Here is a 25,809-nt window from a genome sequence, read left to right as displayed (position 1 = left end):
GCCTGCACAGAACAACCCCAAAATACCAAAAACACCCTCAATCCCCTTGGTGGAGGGATTCATCTAAGCCAGGCGCCCGGTAGGTGAGCCTCAACTCCCTTTGTTGGGGATCAATAATTGTAGAAGGGACTCATTCTGACCACGGATCCACGCTGAAGGCAGCAGGATGGGCCGTTCTGTGGAGATCCTGGTGAAGTTTAGTGTTAAACCTTTCTCCTTGAGGTGTTTGCCCCGGGGAGGAGCCCACAGGGACCCCCAGGGCTCAGCATGGCCAAGCAGGGAAGTCTCTAGCTGCTCAGTGCTCATGTCCAGCCCACGGGAGCCATCTCCTCAGGCTTGTGACCAGTCCCAGACATGCCGGGAGAGGTGTAGAATAACACAGCAGTTCATTTGCACACCAAAACCTTTGCTTCATCACCCACCAACAGGAGGGTGAAGCCTCCAATGTCCCACGGGATGTGTTCCTCTTCTCCTGGCATAAGCAAAGATGGGTTGTGTGCACGGCTGGTGGTGGAGAGCAGTGTGGCCCCAGCTCTTCCCCTGCTCCTCTGCTGTGGGTTATTGCCCTTCAGCACCAGCATGGGGAGATGTTCACCATCCTGGGCCAGCCCGACTCTATGGTCCGTGTTGGTGGCTGCTTTGCTGTGGGCTTCTCCTTGAGCTCTGGATTTGGCCAAAGTCTCCAGGGGAGGAGAAGCATGGAAAAAACAACCACACATGGTGAAACTTGCCTTCCCATCCTCGAAAAAGCTACTTCTGCAGCCACAGAGGAGGGATACATCCTTCTCTCCGCAATGCCAGAGCTGAGCCAACATCTCTCTGTTCTTACTGGGAGAGAAAACATCTCCTTTTCACTTGGGCCATCCCAAAGCTCAGGCTTTTCCTGCAGAAGCCACATTTAGACAAGTCTCAAGGACTGATCAAAGCCCACCCAGGGCTGCATCACCATCATCTTAAATCCACCGGAGCATCAAACTGGGCACAGCCCAGGGAGCTGCAGCGTGGGATTGAATTTGGTTGGACTCGATGATCCAAGAGGTCTTTTCCAACCTGGTGAGTCTATGATTCTAAATTTACTGAGTTTTGGGAAGGACAATAGGGCCACCAGGCATGGTGGCACTTGAGGCAGGGGCTCCACGGGACTGGAACGCCGGGCAAAAGGCGCGGGGAGGTATTTATGGGCTCTTGCCGCAGAGCTATCAGCTTCCCACCACAATGCGCCCAATCGTTTGGAATTTAAAACAAAATGTAAAACAAGGAATAATGGTAACAAAAAAGGCTTAATTAATTGAAGTAAATTGCATCACAATAGTGATTTCTCAGTAACGTGGCTAAGTGCCCCATTATTCTGATTTCACTCAGTATTCATGGATACTAAATAAATCACGGGCCCTCCACTTACTGCCCGCTGCGGAGGGGCAGGGGGATGGGGGTCCTGCCATCTCCTCGGTCTATACGTCGATAACCCCAGCACTTCCCGAGTGTCCGGCTTAAATGGCAGCCAGAAAAATTACCGTCAAAAGAAATTAATTGTCCAGCATTTTTTTTTTTTTCTGTGGAGGTTTGGATTTTCTTTTTTTTTTTTTCTTTTAACCTTTGGAAAAATTCTCCCTGGAGATTCGCTAGGAAGCTTTTTTTTTTTTCCCTGCTTGTTTCCCCCTCAGCGCTGCCCTGGTCTGTTTATCAATATCCTATTAATACCAGTTTATTTGAAATCATTTCTTTTCCTACCGCTTGAGCAGCCTGGCTGTCCCCAGAAGGGATCTGTTGGGCTCAGCTCAGCCTCAAGGCTGGCGCCTCCCTGGGCATCACTGCGCAGGGCTTTGTTGGAAGGGATGGATGATCTGGCACCAAGACCATGGAGACAATATTCCAGAAGCATTTTGGCCGATGCCCTCAGCCCCACAGTGTGAATGTTGGGGTGTCCTGTGCAGGGACAGGAGTTGGACTCTATGATCCTTGTGGGTTCCTTCCAACTCAGGGCATTCTGTGATTCTTTGACAACCTGTAAAGCAGCTTGAGGAGCACACGTGGGAGCGAAGCAAGTATTTGCTCACGGCTTTGCTCTTTTCATCCATCTCCATGCTTTATCCAGGGCTGATACTACTTTGGGAGGAGATTGGAGCCCTGCTAAGCCAGCCTGGAGCAGCTTGGAGCTGATGAACCGCTGTTTCAGGTGGTTTGATGAGATGCCAAGCTGGAAGGATGGCTCTAAAGCTTAGGTGAGGTAGAGGATGCTGACCCACAGCCCTGCGAGCACATCCCTGGGATGCCTGGGAGTGGGGTCCAGCATCCCGGCATCCCCAGCGCTGACCCTGTTGGGGCACCAACAGCTGCTTTGTTCTCCTGCCCTCGCTAATCAAGCAGGACTGGGAAGCACTGCTGGATGTACCAAGCGTGTGCAGCCCAGAGGCACCTCCTTCAAGAGTCTAATGATGGAAAAATACCTATTAGGTTCTCCAACTCCATTCTTCCTCCCCGTTGGAGCAGGGCTTGGTACAGCCAGCATCGATTTCGCTGGCAGGTCAATGGAAATCAGCAGCAGGGAGGCACAGGGGGCCTGTGGGGCTGAGGGGGGTGGGCAGACCCTGCGACAAAGAGGTTTCATCAGGCAGCAGCTCAGCAGGATCCCACCCTGGGATCTACTCTTGGGATCTCATCAGCGTCCCCAGCTGCTGCGTGGTGCCCTTGGATCCCCAGTGGCTGCATCCCCTCTCTGCACCGAGAAGGTGATGCTCCGCAGGCAGTGCTGTGGTGTCAGCGCTCAGGCACAGCGGGAGAGGGGACATTGGCTTTTCGTCTGTCCTCTTCTCTAAAACAACATCTCCTCTCTCCTCTCAAGCATCCCCTGAGCTCCCATCCCCAAAGCTCACCCGCGGCCAGCCCAGCTGTCTCACCACTGTGCAATTCCTATGGAGGGGCTGCTGCTGCAAGGGGAGGGGGGGGGGGCAGGAATCAATTAATCAATCACAATCAAGATCCCAGGGTGTAATCATAATTAATGTTCTGCCCTGATTGATCATGGCACGGTTTTGCTGTGTTCACGTGGGCTGGGATGATAAACACGACTGTTTAATGGTGCTCTTGGAGATCCCTTCCCTTTCTCAGCCCTCCCCAGGGCTGTCCCCTCTCCTGCAAGAGGGACAGAGGGGTCCCCCAGGAGACCCAAGGTGACATTTGGGGAGGGGGACAGCACGGTGGGGCCCCGGGGGATCTGGCTCTGCTGGAAGCAGGCAATCACAAGGTGTTGGTGTGCAGGGAGGGTGACAGCCGTGCTCTGGGTGGACACTCTTGCCATGATTTGAGGGTATCAGGATGAAGCCCATCTGGTGGTTGGCACTGCTGAGTGATACAGGTGGATCTGGGAGGGTCAGTGGCTCCATCTCCAAATCCTTGTTCCCAGGAAGAGCTCTCAGCTGTGCAGGTCTGTGTCCAGCCGAAATCACTGAAGCCGGCAGACACTGGCTGGGAGCCCTCAGAATGTCACAAACACGGTGTAACTAGGCTTGGATCAATCCATCAATGCGCAGCGGTGGTTAAATAGTGCTGTGCTCACCTCCCTCCTATTAAACTATCATTTCTGATAGATCCCTTTGTGCCTCCGTCTCCCCACTGGGCCACTTCGGCTGAGGCCAATAGCGATGGCTCAGAGGGTGCTCCCTTCTCCTGCCGCAGTTGGATTGACGCCGGCCATGGGCACGGCACGTTGGAGGGATGCAGAGTTTTCATCAGGGCTCGTGCCATGGGGACCGGATGGAGCTTGAGAGAAGATGAGCCCCAAGGGATCACCTACATCCCCAGGTGCAGAGGAGGTGGGAAGCAGACGGCTGCACTGCTGGTGCTTTTCTCCTGTATCTCATGGATGCGCTGCCTGCTGATCCCTGCCCATGGCTTCAGCACTGGGAGAAAACCCACTCCCTGAGCTGCTGGAGGCTCTTTGCTGCTGGATGTCTCTTGCAGGAAGGGATGGAGGACCTGGGAGAAGGAAGGGATGGAGGATCTGGGAGAAGGCAGGGATGGAGGACCTGGGAGAAGGAAGAGATGGAGGATCTGGGAGAAGGAAGGGATGGAGGATCTGGGAGAAGGAAGGGATGGAGGACCCAGGAGAAGGAAGAGATGGAGGATCTGGGAGAAGGAAGGGATGGAGGATCTGGGAGAAGGAAGGGATGGAGGATCTGGGAGAAGGCAGGGATGGAGGATCTGGGAGAAGGAAGGGATGGAGGATCTGGGAGAAGGAAGGGATGGAGGACCTAGGAGAAGGAAGAGATGGAGGATCTGGGAGAAGGAAGGCGTGGAGGACCTGGGAGCAGGAGGGATGGAGAACCCCCTTTGCAAGTTGGGGCTGCTTCCTCAGCACCCTCCCAAATCAGCTGGGGAGATGCAGCAACTGGGGCTCAGGTTGGTTGTGAGTCCAGTCCCCCCAGTCCCACCGAGGATTCCGGGGTGGCTCAGCCCCACCTGAGCCCCCCAAGAAATCACAGTCTCCTGCTGCTGCAAAGATCTTTGCCCTTAGCCTTGCACCGGTGGAGCTTCTCATTAGGCTGCCAACATTTTTCCTCCTTTCTCCCTTCGGAGGAGCCACACGTGGGGCGTTTGGCTTAGGGGGAGTCTCACAAGGGTTCATTTCTTGGGGTTCAGGATGTTGGGGAGCGCCCTGGGAGCGGAGCGGCAGCAGGGCCTGGCAGGAACCCGCGAAGCAGAGCCGGGTATTGATTTCCCATCGATCCGATGCAACCACATTCTGCAGCGGCTGCTGTCCTACATTTCAATCCCACACCTTCGCCTCTGACTTTAATGGGCTTCATCACAGCCCAAAGCTTTATTTAACCAAAAGGGTAGGCAGTCAGCAGGCAGCTGCCAGAAATCAGAGCAACCTGGCCCCCAGGGTCTGCCGGGGCACAGCCGCATCCTCTGGATCCTTTCCAGCTGTAGGGAGCAGTGGAAAGGCTCCCCAGGGTATTTTGGGGGATGCAGATGCACCCGCAGCTCTCAAACCTGATGAGAGGGTGTTGTGTGTGTGTTGGTGACAGCACTCTGTTCCCCATCAGCTCTTCCACCTTGAGGTCTCTCTCCATCCCATCCTTGCAATACCTGCACAACTCTGTCTTCCAAACAAAGGGTTTCGGCCGCTGCCGGAAGGGCAAAACTAAGCTCCACCTTAACGGGGATCTGCATAATTGTGTGTGCATGTGTGAGCATCGTACAGCATCCGCCCAGCCCCAGATGTGAGTTTACAGACACCACGTACGCACCCACGACGACTGGAAGATGAATATGGAGGAGCTGGATCTAAGGATGCCTGCGTCTTGCTTGGGCGTTCCTTGAGCATCCATCACTTCAGCAGGCAGCCCCCGCATCCGCACAGTCCTGTCCAGCCGGGCCATAAGCGATCCTGATTTATCCTCCACTACCCTCTCTCCCAATTGCATTTTTAAGCCTCTCTAAGCCATGGCTCTGCTCTCAGGGTGAAAGAAGATGCGATCGTCCTTTTATATTTAAAGCTCTGCCTCTGCGCACGTTGCCGACGTCCCCGGGCTGCCTTCGGTCACAAATCCATGTTCTGGCAACCCAAAATGTTCCTGGGTGCAGGAAAAGATTGTGGGATGTGGGAGAACAAAGGGATGGAAGACATGGAAGCAGGAGTGATGAAGGACCTGAGGTGTTTCCAGTGTCCCCTTCATCAATGGGATCACAGCGCAGCTCCACGGGTCCCTTTCAGCTTTCACACCAAGAAGCCTTTTAGTGTCAATTTCTATGGGAGAAACTTGAAGCCAATGTCAGCGTCTTCCAAAGAGCAACCCAAAATGTTGGGGGCAGCTCCTCGGGGCAGCCCAGGGGATGGGCAGCAAGCAGAGAGAGAAACACGGAGAGAAGCAGTAGGGACGGGGTCACCCATGGAAGGATGGATGGAGAGGACATGTGGTTTGGTACGGTCGTGCTCCACAAAAAACCCTCTTGGATAGAAATCCCAAGAGATGGGAGGAGGAACCAGTGGCCAGAAGGGATGGGTGGTGCTCAAGGTCTGCTCAGGCGTGTGGTTCGGGTAGAGATAATGCAGTGTCCTTCCTGTTCCTTCCTTTCCAGGTTTGACTGAACATTATGGATAGAAGACTTTGATATTCCAGCTCCGGCTGGTCACGTCCTCCAGGACTATTCCAGCAACCCCAAAATGTCTCCCCAAAGGCTGTCAGCAGCTCAGGGAATTACAGCTGGGAGCAGGAAGGGATGGGGGAGATGGGGGCAGGAAGGGATGGGGGTCTGGAAGCAGGAGAAAAGGAAGGCTTGGTAGCAGGAAGGGGTGGAGGTCTTGGGAGCAGGAAGGGATGGAAGACCTGGGAGCAAAAAGAGATTGTGGGATGTGGGAGAACAAAGGGATGGAAGACATGGGAGCAGGAAGGGATGGAGGACTTGGGAGCAGGAAGGGTTGGAAGATCTGGGAGCAGGAAGGGATTGTGGGATGTGTGAGAACAAAGGGATGGAAGACATGGAAGCAGGACCGATGAAGGCTGTGATCCTTCATCAATGGGATCACAGCGCAGCTCCACGGGTCCCTTTCAGCTTTCACACCAAGAAGCCTTTTAGTGTCAATTTCTATGGGAGAAACTTGAAGCCAATGTCAGCCTCTTCCAAAGAGCCCTCATGGCCATCCCTTCCTCCCTCTGTTCCGAAGTGGCTCGGAGGGGCCGAGTGGACGTCGCTGCGGAGCCGTCTCAGCGTCTCCCAGCCCACGTGCCTGCTCGCTCCCTGGGGCAGAATATGGATGCTGTGTTTAGTTTTGATTTATGCCATGTTGAAAAAGAAATTCATTTTCTTCAATTATTAATCAGCGAGGTGTGAGAGGGGGACACGAGCTGGAAATTAACTCTGTGACCTTTAGGGGTGGGTTTGTACCTCTCTGCCTCCCTCCACACTTCAGGCCAGTGTGTTTTACCAGTCCTCTCAACAGAAACAGGGCTGCTCCTCTAAACAAACTCACGGCAAATGTCCTTATGGCTGCTGAGGGTGGTTGGGTGATGGGAATGGCATAGAGTGCAGGTGCCTCATTCCAGGATATCATAGAATAATTTGGGTTGGAAGGGACCTTAAAGATCATGCAGTTCTAATCCCTTGCCATGGGCAGGGACACCTCCCACTGGATCAGGGGCTCCAAGCCCCATCCAACCTGGCCTTGAACCCCTCCAGGGATGGGGCAGCCACCACTGCTCTGGGCAACCTGTTCCAGGGCCTCACTACTCTCATGGTGAAGAAATTCTTCCTTATGTCCAGTCTAAATCTGCCCCTCTCCAGTTTATACCCATTCCCCCTCATCCTATCCCCACGAGCCTTTATGAACAGCTTTCCTGGAGCCCCTTCAGGTACTGGAAGGTCACTATAAGTTCTCAATGGAGCCTTCTCTTCTCCAGGCCGAACAACCCCAACTCTCTCAGCCTGTCCTCGTACGGGAGGTTCTCCAGCCCTTGGATTAGCCTTGTAGCCTCCTCTGGACCCATTCCAACAGTTCCAGATCCTTCTTATGTTGAGGATTCCAGAACTGGACACAGGACTCCAGATGAGGTCTCAAAGGGTATTTGGACATCTAAAGCCATCCTGGCCCTTTGGCCACCCCTATGCCTGAGCCCAAAGAGTCTCTCAGACACCAACCCACATTTCCTGCTCTTCTCCATCCTACCACACCCTTCCGGATGCTTCTGCGTATCTGACTGCCTCTTGATCCTGCCGTGCACAGGTCCTTGGGCAGGATAAGGACACGCCAACCCCATATCTGCTTCCGTGCATTCACTGTCCTATGGAGACACATAGGTCCTCCAGAGAAAAGGAATGTGTACCTCACAGCTCCACACACTCACTTGGGTGCCCTCAGTGGGCTCCAAGAGAAGATGGAGACCACACCTGTTTCTTCCTCTTCTGGATCTTGGTTTCTGTTCTTGTCTTCCGATGAATGTCCTGTTTTAAGCATCTGAAGAGGCTTTGGCAAGAAAGCTGGGGAGAGGCTCTGGATCAGGGAGTGCAGGGACAGGATGAGGGGAAATGTTTTTAAGCTGAAAGAGAGGAGGTTGAGATGAGATCCTGGGGAGAAACGTTCTCCTGTGAGGGTGGGGAGGCTCTGGCCCAGGTTGCCCAGAGCAGTGGTGGCTGCCCCATCCCTGGAGGGGTTCCAGGCCAGGTTGGATGGGGCTTGGAGCCCCTGATCCAGTGGGAGGTGTCCCTGACCATGGCAGGGGGTGGGACTGGTGGAGTGGTGGTACGTCCCTTCCAACCCAAATCATTCTATGACTCTATGACAGGAGAAAGGAGGCTTTTGAGGCTGCTCTTCCACTCTCCTGCCTCAAAACCACCCTCCGAGTCAATGTGTGAGGCTGGAGCTCAGCCTGCCTCCCACAGTAGGCAAGATGGCCCCGAAGCCAGCAGAAGGAGGCAAAGTTGGCCTTGGGAAGTTGGAACATCTCTGGCGCAGGCGTGCTCTCCCCTCCCTGCCCCCTCTTCTGCCTCTCCCTCCCTTCCCGAAAGCAGCACTGCGGCAGCGCACACCAGCAAACTGATCAAGGCGAAAGGACTGATCAATAGGAGTATTGAGCACTTTTCAAGGTACGGTGATTTTTGCGGATTCAGTGCTAACCTCACACCAGAGCCCCGAGCTACCTCCTCTCCCCCAGCACCATTACCCCCAACACTGGCTGCACCATCCCCTCCCAGCACAGGTCCCAGTCACCCCCTCCAGGCTGGAAGGGGCACCCAGTCTGCTTCTAAGAGCAAGCAGAGACCTTGCAGGCTTCAGTCACTGATGGCACTTTCAGCTGGAGGAAGCGGAAAGAGTTAGCATCTCCCTAGGGCGTTTCTTCGTGGTAGGTTCATACCACAGTTTTGGGACCACCTTGCCTTGGGACAACTCATGGGGTTCAGAGACCCTTAGAGAGGCACATCCGAGCTGTGAGATTCCCAGAAATGGGGATGGATCAGCTGGGGTCATTGTAAGGATGGGAAGAGGACAACCTGTGGAGCTCATGGAGCTGAACCAAAGGTAATGGTGGGAGGTGGGAAAAAACTCCAGCAGCTCATCCTTCCTTGCAGTGCTTGGATGGGAAGGGCAGGATGCGTGAGGACTTACTTACCCTGCTCTCAGTGGCATTGCAGGAGATCCAGCATGTAGGAACCTCTGGAGGTCCTCAACCCTGACTGCAGCTCCCAGGAGAAACCCATGGGATGTGCCCCTGGCTCAGCTGGGCTTGCTGCGGGCTGGATCGAGCTTGCACTGAGGTTTTGATGGCAAAGGATCTTTGCCTTTAGCATCCTCGAGCTTGCTGACAGCCCACGAAAGGAGGGATGGGGAAGGCAGATAGCGCAGAGAGGCTGATAAGGCGCTTGAAAAGATAACACAGAAATTAAACAGAACTTCACGTTAAGAGCTGCTGCTTTAAACATGTCCCAACCCCTTCGCCACCGAGGCATGGATAGATATCACACCTTGTAAGGTAAAAATAGCACATTTAATGAAGCTGGAAAAAACGTCAATTGTATTTTGTTGGAATTGCAGAGACCTCATTTCCACATTCCCCATGAAAATGCTTCAGTGTTGGAACTGATATGAAAGCCCCACAGGTTGATTTTTGATTTGCAGAAGGTGCTTTAAGCAAGAAACACAGCAGAAACCAAACAAAATCCGAATGTTGTTCTGCACCCCCAGGTTTGACCTTTATCTCTCCCGCACAGGTCAAGTTTTCAGATTTTTGTCACCTAGAAAAAAAACAAACGCTGTGTTTTACCCTTGTTGAATTTTCAATAGAAATTCACCATTTAAACAGAATTCTACTCCAAAATTAAGGGTGTTTGGGAATGGCCAAGTGCAAGATCCTGCACCTGGGTTGGGGTAATTCCAAGCACAATTACAGGCTGGGTGGAGAATGGGTTGGGAGCAGCCCTAAAGAGTAGGACTTGGGGTACTGGAGGAGAAGTTCAACGTGAGCTGGCAATGTGTGCTCACATCCCATAAACCAACCATGACATAGGCTGCATCTGGAGCTGTGGGACCAGCAAGTAAGGGAGGGGATTCTGCCCCTCTGCTCTGGTGAGATCCACCTGGAGTCCTGCATCTAATTCTGGAGTCCTCAGCACAGGAAGGACACGAAGCTGTTGGAGCGAGTGCAGAGAAGGCCATGGAGATGATCCGAGGGCTGGAGAACCTCCTGTACAAGACAAGGCTGAGAGTTGGGGTTGTTCAGCCTGGAGAGGAGAAGGCTCCAGGGAGACCTTAGAGCAGCTTCCAGGGCTGAAAGGGGCTCCAGGAAAGCTGGAGAGGGGCTCTGGATCAGGGAGTGCAGGGATAGGATGAGGGGGAACGGTTTCGAGCTGAAAGAGGGGAGATTGAGATGAGATCTTAGGAAGAAATGTTTTGCTGTGAGGGTGGGGAGGCCCTGGAACAGGTTGCCCAGAGCAGTGGTGGCTGCCCCATCCCTGGAGGTGTTCCAGGCCAGGTTGGATGGGGCTTGGAGCCCCTGATCCAGTGGGAGGTGTCCCTGCCCATGGCAGTGGGGTGGAACTGGGTGGGCTTTGAGGTCTCTTCCTACCCAAACCATTCCATGATTCTATGAATGGTGGAGGAAATGAGAGCACATGTCCTCAGGGCTGCTTCCCGGTGCCTGAGGACACGTGCTGCTCTGGGAGGTGCAAATGCATTCAGAGGGGAAAGGACAGATCCTTTGCCTCTCCTATGCAGCCTTTGACTGAGGTGAAAGGAAATATTTATATCTGGAGAAGAAGGAGATGTCTTTGTTCACTTGAACCTGGAGCGAAGGATGTGTCCTGGCCCCCATCCCAATGCCACTCCGGGAGGATGGTGCTAGTATGGATTTTTGAGGGAGGAGAGCAGTGGGGAGGGCGAGGGATGCTACCTAATGCCATTTCATTTCACTTAGCAGCACTCCGCTCGCGCGGTCTCCAATACGCCCATCCGTCACGCTCCTCGTTAGGGAAAATCCATTTTAAAAATCTCTAATTTTTATTTTAAAGTCTAATAGAGCTCGGTGGTAATTTTCACTTTAAATAACGATTACACACTTCGAAGTACAAGGTGTGCCTGGGCTCCAGACCGAGTCCCCCGCCAGCAGTGAGGAGAGGTCTCTGGCAGCTCTCTACCCTCTTGGCAGGGCCCCAGCGATGGTGCTCGGTGCTCTGCGAGCGCAGTTCCTGTTTGCGCCCATTATGTCAGTCCTTTTTTTAGTTAGAAGGAGGGGCTTGGGGTCAACTTTTCATTTGGAAGTCCTGATGCAGGGCCCGATGCAGCTTTTAAGCAGACCCGGTGGAAGGACCTCCATCACCTCTTGCAGAGGGGCTTTGCTAGAGGTGACACGAGCTCCATGACCTCTTGCAAAGGGGCTTTGCTAGAAGTTACTTGAGTTCCATCACCTCTTGCAGAGGAGATTGGCTAGATGTTACTTGAGCTCCATCACCTCTTGCAGAGGGGCTTTGCTGGAGGTGACATGAGCTCCATCACCACTTACAAAGGGGCTTTGCTGGAGGTGACAAGTTTCATCACCTCTTGCAGAGGGGCTTTGCTGGAGGTGACATGAGCTCCATCACCACTGTCAGAGGGGCTTTGCCAGAGGTTGACATGAGGTCCATCACCTCTTGCAGAGGGGCTTTGCTGGAGGTGACAAACTCCACCACCACTTGCAGAGGGGCTTTGCTGGAGGTGACATGAGCTCCATCACCACTGTCAGAGGGGCTTTGCCAGAGGTTGACATGAGGTCCATCACCTCTTGCAGAGGGGCTTTGCTGGAGGTGACAAACTCCACCACCACTTGCAGAGGGGCTTTGCTGGAGGTGACATGAGCTCCATCACCACTGTCAGAGGGGCTTTGCCAGAGGTTGACATGAGGTCCATCACCTCTTGCAGAGGGGCTTTGCTGGAGGTGACAAACTCCACCACCACTTGCAGAGGGGCTTTGCTGGAGGTGACATGAGCTCCATCACCACTGGCAGAGGGGCTTTGCCAGAGATTGACATGAGCTCCATCACCTCTTGCAGGGTGCTTTGCTAGGAGCATCTTCCAAGCGCAGAGCACTATGTGGCACTTCCCAGGCAAAGCCAAAGGGCTTCTCCAAGAGCACCCTGGGATAAAAAGCCCTTCTTGCTGATGGAGAGGCTGCAAGACAACAGGAGCTCAGCCTCGGATGTTTCTGTAGGTGCTGCCTACCTCTCACCTCCCCTGCCTTCTCCTGCTCTCTGTCTCTGTCTTTTCCCACCTCCTTGACCCTGACTGTGACCCAGGTGTCACCATTGTCCACCCTGGAGAAGACAGGCTGGCTCTGCAGGGTTGTGTCCCCAGCAAAGCCCTCTGCTGAAGGGTGGGTTTTCCCAGGGGAGCTGAGAGGGTTGACCCCGTAGATTGGATGGAGAACTCTTCTCGCTCAGAGCACCATCTACCCAGCCAGGATCTCCCACTATGGTGAGAGAGTTTGAAGCTTCCACAGATTTTTGCCGCAGACCAGCAAAAGCTGTTGTAGGAACCAGAAGTTTTGCTGGAGATGAGCACCTAGGGAGCAGAGCACGTGCGGAGGGGACAGCTGTTGGATATCCACCCTGTAACACTGGAGCTGAGACAACAAATGGGCTTTCGGTAGGGCCGTATCCCCTCCCCTCCTCCTTCTGCGCCAGCTCCTCTCCTGTGCATCAACTCGTGACGCAAGGTCTCAGTCCATCGAACCGGGCTGCCTCAAGCTGGTTGGATCTCCGAGGCAAACAAACTCTCCTCCCTCAACCTTGCACCCACCAGGCTTCATCCATCCTCCCCCGCCCTGAGAGCTGCCACCTTCCCTTTCTGCTGGTACCCAGCGGATGCGCAGGGAGGGACCGGAGGGCGCGCCGGGACTCTGCCAACCCACCCAAGCAACAAGCTCAGAAAGAGATGCAAGGATGGAAAATTCCCCTTCATAATTAATAAATGAAGAATATTGTTGTTAATCGATGTAGCTGTGAAGAGAATATCGATCTCAGCCGCATGCTATTTTTTGTGCGGCTTAGATTTTTACACCTCATTTAGAGGCAGGTCTCTCTGGGGACCTCTTAACACCAAAAGATATTTGCAAGAGTCCAGAGTGAAGGGAAGAAAAGGGGAGAAAAAGATTAATTATTACCAGAGCTGGAGAATTATGTGTGTTTCCCGTTGTGGCCAACTGCAGCATTCATTTGAATATTTGATTAATAGCGAATTATAGCAGCGGTTGATAACTTATCTCTGGGTTGGCTATTTAGTAAACAAGTGGGAGCCATTAGAGACATTTTTAATATTAATCCCAGGAAATTATGTTTATGAAAACAGTGGCTAACCCTTTGCGTGCTAGGGCTCTGTGAGGAGGATGCTCTACTAAACTTGTGTCCTCCTCTCCTTGAGCGGTTTAAATCATAGAATCATGGAATGCTTTGAGTTGGAAGGGACCTCAAAGCCCATCCAGTCCCACCCCCTGCCATGGGCAGGGACACCTCCCACTGGATCAGGGGTTCCAAGCCCCATCCAACCTGGCCTTGAACCCCTCCAGCGATGGGGCAGCCACCACTGCTCTGGGCAACCTGGGCCAGGGCCTCCCCACCCTCACAGCAAAACATTTCTCCCTAAGATCTCATCCCAATCTCCCCTCTTGCAGCTCAAAACCGTCCCCCCTCATCCTATCCTTGCTCTCCGTAATCCAGAGCCCCTCCACAGCTTTCCTGGAGCCCCTTTCAGCACTGGAAGCTGCTCTAAGGTCTCTTTGCAGCCTTCTCTTCTCCAGGCTGAACAACCCCAACTCTCTCAGCCTGTCCTCATACAGGAGCTTCTCCAGCCCTCGGATCATCTCTGTGACATCCTCTGCACTCACTCCAACATCTCCATGTCCTTCCCGTGCTGGGGGCTCCAGAACTGGACACAACACTCCAGATGAGGTCTCACGAGAGCAGAGCAGAGGGGCAGAATCCCCTCCCTTCCCTTCTGGCCCCACTGCTTTGGACGCAGCCCAGGACACGTGTTGTTTCTGGGTTGCAAGCACATGTTGCCAGCTCACGTTGAGCTTCTCATCCCCCAGCACCTTCTCTTCAAGGCTTCTCTCAAAGCATCTCCCAGCACACCAAGTCCTTCTTTTCGAGGTTGCTCCCAATCTATTCTCCCCATGCCTCAGTTTACCTCCTTGAACATGAATAAGTCCTGAGCTGAAAATGACATTGCTTAAAGCATTGAAAAAGTAGGCTTTTTAGCGCTGATCCTTTACTGAACGGTCAAATAGATGGTTGAGGATGAGTGGTGGGAGCAGTGGGCTCAGGGGGCTGCTGGGGGATGTCCTGCAAGACCTCACCCCAAGGGTGGGTTTCCTCCAGGGTGGTTTTTTTTGATTCCTGGCTCTGGGATGATGCATCTCTGCACCGAACTACACGCGATGGGGAGATGGCTCCAGCCTTCAGCGCACCTGGAGTGTTCAGAGCAGATCAAAGAGCAGCAGCATTCCTGCAACCCTGCTGCTGCGTCCCTGGTAAAAACCACACCAAAGGCAACAAGACACGATGAAGTCCTTGGGGATGAGCCAACTGCAGACCTGCTTGTCCCGGCTTCTAGGATGTGCTCCTTCATCACACCATGCTGGATTCCCAAAGGCGGTGCCGTTGGGGCAGGGTTGGAGGGTGAGTGTTGGTACCCAGCGCCTGCAGGAGCATGGGATGCACGGAGCCCCAGGAGATCGGAAAATCCCTGATTTTAGAAAATAAGCCATGAAACCTTCAGCACCGCAGTCAACAATCCATCCTGCTGTAAAGCTTGAAGAAAGGGTTGTTGAGGGGAGAAATAAACCCTAATACAGAGGAGAGCCACTGCTGGGCTGGATCCTGCCCGGTGCTGGTCCTGCCACTGCTGCCTGCCCAGGGAGGGCTCGGAGGAGTTTGAGGTTTGTGGGATGTTTGTGAATTTGGGTCAAATTTCAGGCAGGGAGGGAGAGAAAAATGTGTGAGAGGGGAAAAAAATAACACTTGAAACACCAAATATTCAGATTTCTACCACGTCACAAGATAAACATAGGGAGAAAGGTCCTTCCAAAAGGGAGGCTGAGGCTGCCTGAGGTGGAATAAACCTCAGTGTCTGGGGATGATGCAAAGAGAGAACCTGCAGGAGGGGTGGGATTCATCCCGGCAAGGCAGAGGGAGAGTGGCAGCACCCAACACTGGGGCTGTTATGGGGGTGCACCTCTGCCCCATGGTGTTTGCTGGCTGCGAGATGGCAAAAGGTCCCCTCGCTCCAAAATAACCTTCAAGGTACCACTTAGGAGAGAAGAAAAAACAGAAAAGGATGGAGGAATGTGTGCAGGGACAGGCACAGAGGGTGGAAAGGGATGGCACAAGACCTTCTGGCGCGTCCCACCCATGGGATGCCCTGGGACAGGGTAGACCAGGCTGAGCCGTCAAAGCCGTGCTGCGGGAACAGGAGCGGCGTGCCTGGGATGCGCTCCCTCCTCCACACTTCAGCAGGACTCACGCATCCATCTCCTCCTTCGCCTGTGATAGGCCCTGGTGCTGCAGATCCATGCAGATCAATGCAAAATTAATTAGAGTAATCAACTCAGCTGTACCACAGAGATCATACAGGCAGGGTTTTAGGTGACTAATTGGTGGAAGCTGACAGCCAGTGTCCCCGGTGTCTTAGAGGTATTAACACTTTTTTCTCTGTAGATTAATTACCTTTTTCCACCTTTCACTTGATGGCTCTGCCCATGCTGCGCTGTTTGGGGGGAGCAGGGATGGAGGCCAGGCTTGAGCATGCCACGGAATGCGGTGCATGGATTCAGGAGCAGGAGCCTGGGATTGCATTGTGGGTCACAGCTTTTACACCAGGAGCTTGATTAGGGGAGGGATGGGTGTTCCTGTCCCCCCTGCCATGCCAAAGTCCCTCTCATGCATCCATACGGCACAAGACCACTCTATCACTCTGCCCTTCCCAGCTGATCCGTGGCCCCTCCAATGCATCATCCTCCCCAGTTCTGTCTAGGATAATGTTTTGACACCACTGGGTTGACTTTTGGCAAAGGTTGACGTCCATGCCATGATCCTGAAGCTGTCTCACAGGTCCACGAGATTAAAAGATGGGTTTGTTCTTCATATACCAACACGGGGGCTCTGTGGGAGAGACGTAATGAGACATTTGTGCTGCTGGCATTCAAGCTGGGAGCAGGGCAGATGCTCTCAGTAGCCAAGGTAATTAATCACCACCAGTTATCTAGCGCTAAAGATGTGTTCTCCATCACTTGGAGTCTAAGTCGCCACTGGGCACCTTCCTGCTGAGCGTGCTGTGGCTTGGACAGAAATTATGGCTTAAGAGAGAGATGGACATGCAATGATTCCTTGTGATGATCCTGGTGACCTTCATACCACCAAGCCTGGGGAGTGATGGGGAATCTCCCCTTGGCTTCAACAGATCATGGATCACACCACACTTGAGTAACCAAAGATATCTGATGCCTTAGTGAAACAGGTAAAAGACAGCAGTTAGAAATCAAGGAAGGTGGCAGAGTCCTCCTCTTGGTCCACGACTGTCAAGACTGAAAATCCAATGAGTTGAAACTTTGGGTGACACTTGACGCCATGGAAGCAGCGGTGGAGGGGACCTCTACTAGGTCAGGTCAGCAACAGATTTGCCCAGCTGAGTCTTAGGCTTCGGGTTCCTAAAAGTAAGGTGTTAAATCCGGACTGGTCACCCACATCACATTGACAGCTGGCAGAGAACGATCACCACCTCCAGAGAGCCATTTGTCCCTTCTGACGGCTGGTGTCCAATAGCCAGGATGAATTGTCCTCTTGAGGAGGCCACGTCTCCCCACCCAGCTGCCCTGGCCACCTCACTCTCATCTCGCTCAGGTGATAGGAGATGGATCCTACCATCATTGATCAAGAGCTCAATCTCAGAATCAGGTTTTATTGGCAGAGGAATCAGAGAGGAGAGCAGCAGGCACAAGTCTGGGAAGCTAAAGCACCCCAGGCAGTCCATCTGGGCATGGCGTGGCCAACTCCAGCAAAATGGTCCTTCTTATTTGAATGAGCAGGTAAGAGGAGTCACCAGAAGCTGTTATTTCTGTCACAGGAGCATCCTGAGAGGGGGTCTATAGAACCATAGAATCATGGAGTGGTTTACATAGGAAGGGACGTCAAAGCCCATCCAGTTCCAACCCTCTGCCATGGGTTGGAAAAGACCTTTGAGATCATCAAGCCCAAGCATATTTGTCCACTACTAAACCATATCCTTGGGCATTTCATCTATCCATCCTTTAAACACCTCCAGGGATGGGGACTCAACCACCTCTCTGAGCGGATGGTAATGCTTGACCACGTTCCCCATCTTGGTACTCAATTCCTGGTGGCACCGGGTAAGTCCCACAGCCCCAGTGAGCACAATGCCTCCATGAGACACCAACCCACACTTCACACTGGCTCTGATGTGCTGAGGAGTGAAGATCCACTCTTTGCTTGTGCCACAAAAGCTGGTGTGATTGCGGTGACCCTGCCGACGCCTCCCATGCAGGCAGGGGGATGAAGGACAGGGATTATTCACTATTTAGCTCCAAACACCGAAGCCAGCACTTTAGAGTGCTTTCATCCCTGAAAGCTTCAGCGGGGAAGAAAGGCGAATGGACTGATCCTCCAACAGCACCGTAAGTGCTTTCTTTTTTCAACAAAGCATCGGCGAGGCAGGAAGATCGGCGTGTGGGCTACGCAGCACGATGGCCTTCAAGCAAAGCCCACACAGGAGCAAGACATGACCCCTCCCGCGGTAGGTGATTGGGATTTGCCCAACCTGAAAAATAAATCTTCCCCTGTTTCTTTTTATAGGACCTTTCAGGCTGTATCCCCCAGGTCCTCGTGGAGGGTAATGAACGTGCAACGCATGGCTTAGAGCCGCTTGAATTATTCATTGGGAATAATATTTGTTGCCCTTTTCTTCTTGTGGTGAATCAATGGCAATTTATGGTAGAAGGTCCTTGTTTTGGGGGGACCATTCGCTGCATGGACAGTAACATCTGCAAAAAGTGGGTATCCACAACCATCTCCCTGGGCCTTTGGGCACAGAGAACGTCACCCCAGGCACAATCTCATGGGTTTTGCTCGCCATTGGCCAAAGTCAATCCTGGCCTTGCCTGGAGGTGGCACAGAAGCAGAAGAAAATGATCCACGGTGGGAAGGATGACATTAGACTCCCTTAGCAACACCTTAACAGCCAGAGAGAGAACTCCATGCATGGGGACACTTACAAATACGTGTGCTTGGAGGTCACCTGGCAGAGCCCAACAAGCTCCAAGTTGTCTCTTCACATCCTCGACAGTTTATCTAGGAAGCTGGAGTTGCCAGCTTGAAGCAGAGGCTTAACTTTGTGAGAAAAGTCTCCTAGAAGAAGGCAGAGCGATGCTCCCGGGAAAGCTCTGTACATGGCGCAGATACTCCAGTGCTTTAGGGTACCACTGAGTCCAAGGAAACTTTTAGGAGAAGATCTGGACCTTCTTCCCAACTTTGCCATCAGCTCTGAGGTCTCAGCTTGTGCTTCCTTCAGCCTAGATTAGGGAGAGGGACAATCTCATTCCTGCCTCCACCAGGTATTTAATGATGAGCACTGCTTCCCAACCCATCCCATCCCATCCCATCCCATCCCATCCCATCCCATCCCATCCCTAACCATGGTCTACCCTCAGGCCACTAGACGATGAGACGTGGTTAGAGGACCTTCTTTTCCCAGCCCAAGACAGAGTGATTGAAGCTATTTCTTTTTATGACTCCCAAGATTTGGATCTTAATTAGGAAATGATGCCATGACACAAATGCAGACGCAATCTCAGCCCACTAAGGGGTCAGGGGGAGGTGTGGGAGAGCAGGGTGTGTTTTCCAGCTCTGTCATCTGCTGTGTCTGATAAATCCCAACCCTGCAGCTCTGTGAGCTTGCTGCTCTCAGAAGGTTTTTCTCCAGAGGACAGGAGATGGTTTTGCCCGGCTGGGTTCAAATCGTGTGGGCTGACACCTCTTCTTTGCCTGACCCGTGTGAGCGCAGAATTCCTTCTGCAGTGTTTCCTGAGATGCAAAACTTGGCTTTGAGATTTAAGATTTGGACCTGTGAACCCTCCACCTCAAAAACTCCAGGAGGGCTTCCCAAACCTCCATCCCCCAAGCCCCTGTGCAACCTCTCTGAGCTCCTGGCACCCAGCTCATCCTTCATCACCCATCACCTCGAAGTGACAAGGCTTGTCAAGGTGGCACGGTGTCATGCAAGTCATGGCCTGTGGGAAGGAGAAGAGCCCTGATGCGGTTTTGACAACAAGGTCATTGGTTAAATGCTCCGTGTGGAGATTTTCCCCCCTCTCTGTTGTTTATTATTGGAAGTTACAAGTAGCTAAAGACCTCCCCAATTATCTGGGAGCCACTTAAGAACAATTGAGCACCTGTCACCCACTGGATGGGCTGCATTGCCCTAATGACAGGAGTGGAGAAAAGATGCAGGTCAGCAGGGATGGCGATGCTGGTGGTTTACAGCTTTGCAGTGCCAGACCCCAGCTCTGAAAGGGGTGGAAAAAACCACTTGAAGAGGCAGAAAGATGAAAGGAACTGTGAAAAATCTCCCCCGGGGTCTCTCGTGGAATGGGTGGGAGACTCGAGTGTCACAGCTTGAGGGTCACCCCTTGGTTCAGGGAGCTCTGCAGCTCTCGGCATAGAAGGGGATGTGGAGCACGTCATGCTGTTAGCTGCTCAGTCCCATAAATAGGAAAGAAAAACTCCAAGGAATCATTTTCTGATCGTCAGCCAGGGTAAAAAAGAAAAGATTTATTTATGGGGGTTTTTTTTGCTTTCGACAAATGGCTGCGCATGGATTAAACATCCCATGGTGAGGGTTCTTAGACTACTGGAAGGGCTGGAGGTATTGCAGTCCCTGCCTGGACCTGCGGGATGATCTGCAGCCTCTAGGTAGTGGGAGCACGTCTGTTCCTTGTATGAGACAATTTAAGACACCTTTGGATGTGGGATCATGGAAACAGGGGCTCTTGAGCATCATTTTGATTAGATTAATTATAATTTCTATGTAATATAAACATATTAATCATAGAATCACGGAATGTTTTGAGTTGGAAGGAACCTCAAAGCCCATCCAGTCTCACCCCCTGCCATGGGCAGGGACACCTCCCACTGGATCAGGGGCTCCAAGCCCCATCCAACCTGGACTTGAACCCCTCCACGGATGGGGCAGCCACCACTGCTCTGGGCAACCTGGGCCAGGGCCTCCCCACCCTCACAGCAAAACATTTCTCCCTGAGATCTCATCTCAATCTCCCCTCTTTCAGCTCAAAACCTTTCCCTGTTGTCCTATCCCTGCCCTCCCTGATCCAGAGCCCCTCCCCAGCTTTCCTGGAGCCCCTTTCAGCCCTGGAAGCTGCTCTAAGGTCTCCCTGCAGCCTTCTCTTCTCCAGGCTGAACAACCCCAACTCTCTCAGCCTGTCCTCCTACAGGAGGTTCTCCAGCCCTCGGATCATCTCTGTGGCCTTTTCTGCACTCACTCTGACAGATTCTTGTCCTCTCTGTGTTGAGGTCTCCAGAAATGAATACGAAACAAAGCCTGGTCCCCGATTCCCAGCAAACCAACCCCCAAACCAGCCCTTTCCCTCTGGCAGTGCCTGATGTGTAGAACTGAGCAGAACCTTCTGGTGAAGAAACCTGCCCATGCACAAACCCCATCCTCTGTCTGCAACTCCAGCTCTGAATACGGCTTTTCGGAGCTGGGATGCGAGAAGAGGGGCCTTAAGCAGTCTGGTTTAGTGGGAGGTGTCCCTACCCATGGAATTGGATGGGCTTTAAGGTCCCTTCCAACCCAACGCATTCCATGATTCTGTGATTCTAAGAGACTGGAGGAGCCCCACCTTGTGCTCCAGCAGCGATCTCTGGAGCCGCAGTGAGGTGTCCCCAGGGAATAGGGGGCTGGGAATGGGGGAGAAGGTGCCAACGTGGAAAAGTTCATCAATAGAAACATAAAATTAAAATAATTTGCGTCAATTCTGCTGAGTGGCTGTTAGGCCTAATTGTTATTGACTCATCACTGTAATTATTAAAGCTCACGCAGAGCTCTGCCGGCAAAGGGGGGTGGGTTAGGGATGCCCCCCACAATGTGTCCCCCCCATGTCGGACCTACCTGGGAGGGGGACAGCAGTGACATTGGTCCACTTGGTGGACACGGGGACATAGTGGCTCCTTGATTCTTGGAAACAGCCCCCAAGAAATCACCCTCAGAGCAAAAGGGGGAGATTTGGGCCTTTTTTTGGTGTGCAGGAGCGAGACAGGGATGGCGGAAGGGATGACGAGAAAGGACAAAGAAGGAGAAAGCCGAGGGCAGGTGGCAGGAATGGGAATGGATGGAGGAGGCAGCTTCGGAGAGACCCCGTAGATGCTGCCAATGCTATTTGCTCGGTGCGGTGCCGGGTAATTTTCTCCCCTCCTTCCTCAGGCCTTTGTTTCTGCTGCCAGCGCAGACCCCAAGCAGCAAAAGAGCCTGATCAATAGGAACACGGTGTTTGCATGGATCATACATGCGAAGAGCACGTTCCCGGATCAATGCTGAGGTCTGGCAGAAGGAGAGGAAGGGAGGGGATAAAAAAAAAAACACAAAAAAAACCCCTGCCAGGATGCGCATCGCCACAGGATGTACCGTTTCCATGGCAATGGGCTGCTCTCCCGCCACCCGGGGCTCCATAGCGATGCTGGGGACCCCGCTCAGCACCCCGAGGCAAGGTCGCCCTCCCACCGGGCTTGGCACTGAGGGGTGTCAGGGGTCCTGCTGCCCTTACAGCCACAGCGAGGAGGGTCAGCTCATCCTGCAGGCTGGATGAGGCCCCTTACGTGATGTGACACGGGGTGTCACCGTGGAACGGCCAGCAGTGGAATAAACCCTCATCCTGTTTTCTTTCCTTCCAACAGGCCACAGCGGAAATCACGACTCCCAACCGCCGGCGAGCACATGCGGGATCCCCAGCTCCACCTTCCTACCTGCCTCCTTCCCCCAGGCCTCGAAGGAATTAATTAAATCCTGCCTTTAAAGTGCTCTGGGAATGAAAAGCGCTTGAGAAAAGTGGTCCTAAACTCTAACGGAGCCAGGGGTTACCAAGCCAAGGATGGACATCCCCTTCTTTGAGGAGGGCTGAGATGATGATGCGAGGGCTGGAGCATCTCCTGTACAAGGACAGGCTGAGAGAGTTGGGGTTGTTCAGCCTGGAGAAGAGAAGGCTGCAGGAAGACAGAGCAGCTTCCAGTGCTGAAAGGGGCTCCAGGAAAGCTGGGGAGGGGCTCTGGATCAGGGAGTGCAGGGAGAGGATGAGGGGGAATGGTTTGGAATTGAAAAACGGGAGATTGAGATGAGATCTTGGGAAGAAATGTTTTGCTGTGAGGGTGGGGAGACCCTGGAACAGGTTGCCCAGAGCAGTGGTGTCTGCTCCATCCCTGTAGGGGTTCCAGGCTATGTTGGATGGTTCTTGGAGCCCCTGATCCAGTGGGAGGTGTCCCTGCCCATGGCAGGGGGTGGAACTGGATGGGCTTTGGGATCTTTTCTGAGCCAAACCATTCTGTGATTCTATGATTCTTTGTTTCCATGCAAGGAAAGACCCCCTGGGCCACATTTCCTACTAAAACCCCCCAAACCACCCCGCTGGGGCTTGCCCAGCCCATGGGCTCCTGGGTTTTTCTCTCTCACCGCTCACGCTGGGTTTCACCTGTAGCTGCCATGCAGAGAGGCAGGAGGCTGTCTTTGCAGCAGAGCCAGCCAATACTTCTCAGCCAATAAAGTTATCTAAGGGTAATCATTAAGCCCTTACGAGCCATGCAGCCTGCGTGGAGCTGGGGGAGACAGTGAGCGAGACGCTGCTGCGAATGTCCTTGCAGAAAGTGGCTGACCTTGGCGAGGCAGAACCACATGGCTGTGTCCTGATCTCCTCCAAATTTGGGGATGGCTGACCACCGCAAGGCAGGTTTCCTTGGAAGGAGTCAAAGGGCTTGTGCTGGCAACCGCAGCCAATCCGTGCTGGAAGAAATCACATCCCTCCTGCAGGAAGGAAGGGGCAGAGGGTGGGAGGAGGAGGGTAATGTGGAGTTGATTTGAAGAGGAGCAGGCTGGAAGCACATGGGATCACAACTGGATGAGAGCTTGGAGAGCAGCTCCTGAGCATTGTATCATTTAATTCGGAAAAGACCTTTAAGATCATCGAGTCCAACTGTAAACCAAACACTCCCAAGCCCGTCACCAACATTTCCCTAAGTGGATTACTTAAACATCACCTACCCATCCCTGATGTCAGATAATTGTCTTCCATGAAGGCAAATCCCACCCTTAGAGCCACCAGAGCTGCTGCCCAAAGCACCTGCCCTGGGTGCTCGCCGCTTGCAGGCAGCGCTGGCTTTGGAGCATCTCTGGCAGGGTTTGCCTTAACGCCAGCTTGGCCCTTGCCATTGCATAAAACACTGTTTGTTTGTTTTTAATCAGCTAGGAAGTAAATTAAAAAAGTTGGCTGTGCAGGAATTAGGCCTTTTGGCTGATAGTTTGGGAAGCATCTGTCTCCATCATCTGCAAATTAGTCTTCCACAGGAGAGTAATCAGATGGTTAATGCAGCCGCAAATGAAATCACCCATCATTAACTATTCAAACCAGGAGGTCTGTAAAGGATCAGCCCAATAGATCCCCCCTAGAGTGAGGGCAGCGGGGAGATGGAGAGGGGCTGGAGTTCCCTCTCTAGGGCCATATACTAGGGATGGGGCACCTGGAGCACCAGGGAGCACCGAGAGCTGTGCTCCGAGCATGTTTACACCAGCCCAAAAAACCACGTGGGAAGGAATGGCTTTAACGACCCCAACCCGAGCTGGCGTATTTGGAGCAAAACCAGAGACGCTGGTCAAATAAATAGTGGTTTGGGAAGGATGAGGGGTCAGTGAGGCTGGGTCAGAGAACATGCAACAGAGGTCTGGCCCTGCTAGCTCTCTGGGGAATTGCCCTTCAGTCTGTTAAAGCATCATCTTCTGGCCCCGTAAATGGTGCCACCTCTTCACCTCAAGGTCAGCTAGTGCGCTAGTGAGGCAGCATCACCTCTTCTTCATCACAGCCGCCCTGCCCACCCATCCCAGAGCTCCAGGGCAGCCCCACTGCTCTCGTAGGTGGAGGAAGGGACACGTGGGACAAGAGGTGACATCCTGGCTGGTGCTGCAAGAGAAAGGTTAGGGTTGAAGCATGGGTGATAGGCTGGTGTTTTGGAGGTGGGAAAAGCAAGAACAGAGGGCAAAAGGGCTTTTTCTCCTGGTTTTGATCTCTCCAAACTCCTGGTCAATGGACTTCTAGGAAAGAAGGGGGAATGAAAACTCTAACCCAGGAGCAAAATCCTCAGGAGTAGCAGGAAATGGGAAGATGCAGATGTTGCCAGCTGTGCCCCGCCTTGCTGGTGGCCCTGGGGAAACGCCTGCCCTCATGGGTGCCTCTGGTCCACAGCGCGCCTGTTTGGGTTTGAACTTCATCATCGTGACGCAGGAAGTGTTGGTCTCACGCTAACACCACCACATACACATAACAAGCACGGAGACCAAGGGAGACATTTACCCCCTTGAAAGAGGTCAGCGCAGAGGTTATGTAGCATCTGAGCCCTGGGGATGCCGCAGGCTGCCTCTATCCACGGCGCTGCTTTTTGCCCTTAAAGAGTAATCCCTTAAAAATGACTTTACCGCCCGAGCAGGGCAAGAGATGGAGGGATTGTGAGAGCCTGTATGTTGGAGGAGTAAGTTCTTTGTTGCCTAGAGCTTATTAAATCCATACATTGAAGAGAAGAATAAATAAAAAATCAAATCTCTACTTCTGAAAAGCGTTTCTGTGGGGAGCTGCTTCCCTGAATCTTCCAGCCCCGGCCTCTGTCAATAAATCAATAGCTGATGCAGGTCGGCTGCAATCGGCTGCAGGAGAGCAAGCGTGTGATGGATGGACAGGAGAGAGGCGAATCTAAGAGATAGGGCAGAGGTGATGCTCACCTTGAGCTTTATTGTTTGCCACTGAAAGACAAGGTAGCGTGGAGGCATTAACTGAAGTGTTAACAGCAATAGAGCAGACAGCCCCTCCCCAAAGCCCACTTCTCCTGAAGAGCCTGCAGCGTCGCTCCTCCAGCTTTTACCCTCGGTCCCGTGGGCTTCCTTGGCATGCAAATGGGTAAAGCGAGGTGAGGAGAGAAGTTAAATGATACTCCAAATGGCTGGGAAAGGACAGATGTCTCTCGGGCCCCTGCTCAGATGTTCCTTGTGCCTTATAGCCTTCCAGTTTGGGCTGCCAAGGGGACCTTGTTGCTCCTGCGTGGTGAAGAGGGAGACGTGGAAGAGAAATGCGGGATTGTCACAGTGGATCTCCTAGTTTTCAAGCCCAGTGCCTGCTCAGGGTCAGGAAGGAGGCAACTCTGTCGTGAAATGGAGGACTGGATCTCCTTCCTGGACCTGGATTTCTCTTGGGGCAGCGAAGACCAAACCCAGTCCTCACTCCCATCCCAGCACCGAGATGAGCCCAAAGCAGAGATGGTCTTCCATGACTCTGTCTCATTAGAAGAGGTTTTCTTCCTTCTGCCACGCTCCTCGTGTCAGCAGCTTTGCTCTTCCCTCCTCTGAACTCCAGGAGATCTCTGGGACATCCCTATCCCTGGGGACAGGTGCTAAGGGAAAGCTGGTGATGCTTCTCATGTTGAACTACTTCTTGTTTTCAGCCTAATGACTTGTTTAGCTGAGGCTGCACTCCCCATCCCTCACCACGGGGCTCTTCTTGCCCCTCCAAA

The sequence above is a fragment of the Cuculus canorus genome, chromosome 27 (assembly GCF_017976375.1).
Source record: "Cuculus canorus isolate bCucCan1 chromosome 27, bCucCan1.pri, whole genome shotgun sequence".
Lineage (NCBI taxonomy): Eukaryota > Metazoa > Chordata > Aves > Cuculiformes > Cuculidae > Cuculus > Cuculus canorus.
This window is presented reverse-complemented; position numbering follows the sequence as displayed.